Source organism: Marmota marmota, unplaced genomic scaffold (assembly GCF_001458135.2).
Source record: "Marmota marmota marmota unplaced genomic scaffold, marMar, whole genome shotgun sequence".
Classification (NCBI taxonomy): domain Eukaryota; kingdom Metazoa; phylum Chordata; class Mammalia; order Rodentia; family Sciuridae; genus Marmota; species Marmota marmota.
Window position 1 is genome coordinate 6,849,283 of NW_025999983.1, and position 7,089 is coordinate 6,856,371.

A 7,089-nucleotide genomic window follows, 5' to 3' on the forward strand; every position below is an offset into this window, starting at 1 on the left:
GGGAACATGAAGCAGTGACATTTCAGAAGGGGAACAACTGAAGCATGTACGTCCTTGTACGCTGAGATGCCAATGGCGATTGAATTGACAGGCACTTAGGAGCATGAATGAAACAGACGTCTTTCCCATGTAAAGGACCTACTGTTTTGCTGTGGTTGCGGAAGAGATGAACTGGTCCACACCAGAGCTGGCCAAACATCCCACCAAAGGCTCAGCCTATTCAGAGTCACACTTCAGATATTTGCTCATCGAGTCACTAAGCACTTGCCAAGCACCACTGACCTAGAGGAACCGAGTTACAAGCGAGGTCTAGAGCGCTTTCTGCCTACGAGACAATATGGGCGGAGCCTGGTGATTATTCACACAAGTGACTTCACAGATGAAGAAAGGAGCTCATCCCGACCTACTTGGGGGAGACCCACGCTTGCTGACTCCCTGTGTGCGCCCAGCACAGTAGCTCCCCTGCACAAGGACCCGCAGGTGAGCCCCCGTGGATGCTTCCCCTAGGTGGGTGAGACCTGTGAGGCGCTCAGGTGTGTGCACTCCTGTCTGAGTGCCGTGGCAGGCCTGCCCCTGGATTTTAGGGCCATCCTCCACTGAGGACCAGAGTGAGGCAGTCAGAGGGACCCTTTGCAGTGCCCATGATATTCCAGTTACATCTCCCAGTGATTTGCCTTGCTGGGGTCACTGCAAGCCTCCAGCAAGCCTCCCTGCCTCTCACAGCCCACCTACCATTTGTACAGTGGGAGTGGCGCCTACTTCCTGGGTCACTGTCAGGGCACAGAGAGGCACGTGAAGAGTCCTGCTGCATCAAGGCAGCCGTGAAGGGCGGGGAGGCTGCGTCCACATCACCACTGCTCAAAAACCTGCAGGACTTACCAGGGGATGCTGAAAATGTGCCATCCTCCCATTCATTAAGTTGGTGACCTATGTCCCCCAAACACACCCCCGCCCTACCCCAACACCCACAGGTGCCCCATCACAAGCAGAAGCAGCGACCAGTGAGACCTCTGCAGCCTGAGGCCCCTGGCTCCTGCTCAAGGCTGGAGGGAGTCCAGCGCGCTCCCGCTGCGTAAACGTCCCACGTGTGCGCTGAGATGAATGGAGGGAGCAATGTGCCGGTCAGCTGGTTGGTCAGCAGGTGTCCCAAGGGACCGCGGACTGGCTGGAGGAGTGCTTGGTGCCACCACAGCCTGCCTGGGTCTGATGGCTTCTGCCTGCCTGGGTCTGCAGTAAGCCGTGAGGCTGCTGCATCCTCCCCAGTGCTCCCCGGGAGGCCCTGGCCAAAGGGACTCTGCACAGTAAGTGAGAGGCCACTCGTGGTGTCCCGTCAGGAATGTGTTCAGCCTCCATCAGCAACACTGTCTTCAAGGCCTCAGTTGAAGCAGTCCTGAAGTGCGGCTTACAGAGGACAGTGTGAAGCTGGCATGAATGCAACATGCTTTGCGACGGGCTGACATCGCCTCCCTTTCCAACAACTCAGGCCCCAGTCATAGCTCAGTGCAGTGAGGGACCAGCTGACGACGGACGCTGCAAATCAGGACCATGGAGCCTGGTGATGCTCCTGGTGGGGCAACACAGGACCGCCCAGAAGGTGCGGCTTAGGGTAGGGTGAGCTGGCTCTTCAAGTGGGCAGTGTGACCCCGCTTTGTTTCACAGGTGCATTCACCAGAGATCAGCGTCTGACGTTTCAGACTCTGAATCCTGCTTTGCCTCTGCCAGTCAGTCACCAAAGTGGATTCCGACCAGCTGCCTATACTCCCTCTTTCTGGATCCTTCCACATCTATACAAAGATATGGTGTCTGTAAGGATGAGTCAGAAGTCTATTGCCACTCAGGAGGGTCACTTCCTAAAAATACCTTCAGAGATTTAATTGAAAACATCCTTTTTCCTTCTTTGGTCAGGATGAATGAATCCCACCCTTACTGTCCATGTCTGACAGGAGGGTCAGGCCATAGTGCCTCTTACCCCAGAACCAAACCTGTGAGGAAGGTGAGGGGCGCCAACACCTCATGTCACAGTGTGGCCACGCTGGCCCTAATTCACACCCTTACCACCTCAAGCCCCTGCATTTCAGGTGTGAGCTTGGGTGTTTCCAGATTTCAAGCAAATTTCCAAGCATTTGGGGGTTTCAAGGTCTTGACCTGTCACAATGGCATCAAAGCACTCAACATACCACCAAAGAGGAGAGTAAAGGTGTCACTATCTCACTGAATCCAGGAAATTCATAGCATTTGTCACCACAGTATATATTCATGATAGTCAACTACTATTTGAAACTGTCCTATAGCCAAAAGCTGTAGGATTTCACCTCTTTAGGGTATCACCTCTCTGGGGGCAGGGATGGGCCCTACCCCTCCATCAGAGCCTCACAAAGGCCTGAACAACTGAATTTCAATTGCCTTTGGACTCCCTTTCCTAAAGCCAGGAAAAAGCCTCCCATAAGTAGGACTATATTAAGTCAACACTTGGTAGGTGCAGTTGCCAGTGAAAAGCCCAGCCACTCTCCAGTAAAGGTGAACAGGGACAGACCAGGTACTCCTCACCCTACAGCCCTGTCTCAGTTTAATATCAAGGCTGCAGATTTATTAAAAGGCACTTATTAAGCACCTACTTGGATCTTTTCGGTATCTAGAAATGTCTCTCTGACTGTGTTAGCAAAGTTTTTCACTGGGTAAGACTCATGTGATTGTTATCCTCATGTTTTTCATGCAAAGGTACAGTCTTGTTTTATGTGTCCCAGGAGTTAGGAGTTTTCAAAGTTTCTGGCATCTATGTTCTTATCTGTAAGGAGGTGAGTGGTATGAGCGCAGAGGGAGAGCGCTGTGTGATCGCTCCTTTAGCTTTCTAAAATGAATTAAACTATACAAATGATACTTTCCCTTCTTTCTACAGTGCTGGTTTTAGCCAGATCCCTGCTAAACACCCTAGAAATTCAGAAAAGACATCAGAGGCATCTCAGACAGAGGGAAAGTGGATGAAATAGCCCAGGGTATCTCAGGCTTTTAAAGTGCATACAAAATAAGGCCATAACACTGTGCAGTGCTCAGCCTGGTGAGAACAGGGCAGCGGAGACTGGGCTCCTGCTCTACTCCTGAAACCAAAACACCCTGGCTGGGCACCTCCCACCACAGCTGGGTGTCACGGGGTGAAGTGGCTCCTATTCTGTTTGCTTTGCCTATTAGGAGGAAACTAGAAACTGGGAGATACGGATACACCCAGTTCAGGTTCAAATGACTGCTCTGTTGAATAGTGAATTCTCATGTCTTTGTACCAACAGTACCCAGATTTCATGTGATTGCCATGAACCACCACAGGGATGATTTTTGAGGCAATCTGACTCTGAGGGAGACAATTTAAAGAAGGAAGATGAAAGAATTTAAAGACTGTTTTGCAGTTTGGTGCAAAACAAGCTGCATGCCTGTAATCCCAGTGGTTCCGGAGGCTGAGGCAGGAGGATCCTGAGTTCAAATCCACCATCAGCAACTTGGCAAGGCCCTGGGCAATGTAGCAAGCAAGACCCTATCTCTAAATAATTTTAAAAGGGCTGGGGACATGGCTCGGTAGTTGAATACCACAGGGTTCAATCCCTGGTCCCTGGCCCCAGAAAGAGACTGTTTTGCAGCAGCATTCTGGAATAAAATTCTGAAATGGAGGACTTTTCAGTACATGAAGGAAAGCAGTGATGCTAGGAGATGGCAAAGATGCCCTAAGAGCGAGTAACACTGTCGGCACTCTCAAATGTTATCCGACTAGTGAATAGTCCTCGGGGGGCTGTGTGGACCCAGTGGGTGGCGGCTTTTTAATGTAAGGCTGAGAGCTGATAAATGGGTGGTAATATCAACCTGGTCGCCTACAATCTCTCTACCATCATTTCACATTTTTTACTAATGGGCTAAACAAAGATAAAGGTGATGAAGTATGTGGTGTACACCGCTAGAAGGCTCAGGGACTAAATAAAATAAACATAAGAGTCCATTTGGAATGAGGCAGACCTTTCCGGCCTGGTGGTATTCAGGGAGAGTGGGGAGGCCTGCAGCCCCTGCCCCGCCCTTGTCTCCCACGCCATGCTGCGCCTGCTGCGGGTTCCCCACTCCCTCAGCCCCGCTGCTCTTTCCTGCTGGTCCTGGCTAAGTACACGTGCAGTCACTCTCTCCATTACGTCCCCAACTCAGTACTTCCTCTCTCCCCAACTTCCTTCACTTCTCCCCCCACAAACCACGAGGCTGAGAGGGGCAGAGGTGGGGCGTTCAGGGTCTGCCTGGCTGCCTCAGCACTGGTGTCTCCCACCAGCCAGGGGCGCAAGGCCGCCTGCTCCCAAGGCCCACACAGCAGCCAGCTCTGACTCTGAAAGGAGAATGACAAACCACAGGGAGCCTGGGAATTGGGAACTGAGGAGGCAGAGAAGAAGGACCTGGTGCGAAGGGAACCGTGTAGCAGCAGCTGGGCACACAGACTGCGTCAGCAATGCCAGGAGGTTGATTTCAGCTCAAAATAAAAACATTTCTCAACAATTCTAAAATGCAAACAATTCTAAAATCTCAACGATTCTAAAATGCAAAAGGGCTACGGAGGAAGACGATGACTAAAGAACAAAGAGAGAGTGTGTCAACAGTGCCTCCTGGCGTTGTGTGACACAGCTCCCTGTAGGGACGGGGTGAAAATGGGAGGTGGCATTAGGCCACTGAGTTGCACACGTGTTGCAGTAAGTCCCTCAGAAACAGCAGTGGTTCTGATGGGCTGAGAACAAATCGCCTAGTGACACATGAAAAGCACTGCGCCCTGAGCATGGACAGTGCTGGCCCGGAGGTGACTCACGGCTTGGCAAAGTGACAGACTACACGCGCACGGACAGAGGACTTCTTCAGGGCAAGGCTAGGAGGCTCCATGGAGGGACGAAGTGGCAAACACTCCAAGCAGCACGTCATGGCAGTTTACACCAGAATACTGAAGGATCAGCCAGATGGTGACTTTGGACACTCACATTGAGAAGAGAGTTACCTGCTTCGACACACTGTCAGTAACAAATAAACTGATCCATTTGGTACACTGATCCTCCTCTAAACAAGAAAACAGGGTCAGGCCTTAAAGGGCAGGTGCACACTCCCATATGCAGAAACGCTTCCTGGTCCTGTTTCGGACTTCTGCACCAGCATTTACAACATAAAACAGAGTCTATAAATACAAAGGAACTCCATGGACCTTAATGCTGTTGCATCCTGGGAAACAATCTCATTTCCACCAGGAGTCCCTATACAAGTCTAAGTCCCACTTTAGGGCCACCTTCGGCGGCCGGTATGAGTCCACAGAGAGGACAGTCTTGTTGTGGCTGCCTCACCGCTGGCACCACCTCCTACTCTAGTGCACAAATGCAGCTTTATGCATGGGCTTGCAGAGGGGCCTGCTTCTGAATGACAGTGGCCTTTTATGTAAGCTCCACTAGGCTAGGAAAGAAATACTGTTTTCTAATTTTCTTTAATGCTCTAGTTCAAAGGCTGGCAAACTCTGGCCAAAACTCTTAAACAAAGTTTAAGGACTCACACCAAAGCTACAGTAAACTAAACCCAAAGCATGCAGAAGGAAGGGAAACATAAATATCAGTACAAGAAACAGATATGGAATCCAGAAAAATAGACTGAGAATACAACTGACACCAGAAGTCAAATCTTTAGAAAGATCAACAAACCTTTATTTAGCCAAGGAGAGAGAAACCACAAATTACTAAACTCAGGACTGTAAGTAGACACCACTACTGGCTTTATAGAAATTAAAAATGTTACTGGAGGTACTACAAACAACTGGCAATCATCAGGTAACTTGGCTAAAATGGATAAATTCCTAGAAAGACTGAAATTACTGATATCAATGAAAGGAAGTAGAGACTTTAAGAAGTACACAGAGTGAATTAATAGCTTAAAATCTCCCCCCCAGGGAAATCTATGTCCAGCTGGTTTCACTAGTGAATTCTATCAAATATGTAAAGAAGTTTGGTGAGCAATATCAATCTCCCACCATCTCTTGGTGAAAAAGAGGAGGAAACTTCCCAGCTCACTGTCGGAAGCCAGAATTAACATGATACCAGAGCCAGACAGGGCATCGCAAGAAATGAAAACTGCAGAGCCGGGCCTTCCTCCTGCAGCACTGAAGCCGAGTCCTCAACAAGCCCTGCGAACCCAGGCACAGCACACACAGGGAGCTCATGCAGGGATCAACTAGGGCTTAAGCCAGGAACACAAATCAGTCCATACACTTTATCAACCAAACTGAGGACAAAATCTACATGATAATCTCCATACACGAAGAAAGAACATTTGGCAAAGTCTAATATCCGACCATTACAAAAGCTCTCAATGAACCAGGAAGAGAAGGAAATTTCCTCAAATAGAGAAAGGGTATCAGTGAAAATCCTAGTGACTAATTTCTACTCAAGATGAAAAGCAGGAAAAGAATGTCCATTCTCACCACTGTCACTCCATGGTGCACTGGAAGGTCAGCCAGCGTGGCCAGGCAGAGTTGAAAAGAGAAGCCTCTTGTGAAAGGAAGAAGCGAGACTACCCTTATTTATGAGCACCACAACTTCAGGTGCAGAGGACGCTCCAGAGTCCACAGGACAGCTAGCAGGACTACTTAGTGAGTTCAGCAGAGCCACGGGGTCAAAGATCAGTATTAGAAATCAACTGTAAGTATACATACTAACAACAAACATCTTAATATAAAATCAAGAAATATTTTCATTCACAATAACATGAAAAAGAATACAACACTTAGGAATGAACATAAGTTTGAGAGTTGTACACTGAAAATTACAAAGCATTGCTAAAAGAAATTAAGTACCTAAATAAATGGAGAGAGATCCTGTGTTTGTGGATTAAAAGACTTAAAATTAAGATAACAATACTCCTCAAATAGTTTCATAGATTTGATGCAATTCCTATCAAAATCCCAGCTGGGTTTTTTGCTTGTTTTGCAGAAATTGACACACTAATCCTAAAATTTATATGAAAATGCAAATAACTCAGAATAGTCAAAATTGTCTTGAATAAAGAAGAAAGAAGTTTCAGGACTCACAGTTTCCATTTTAAAAACTT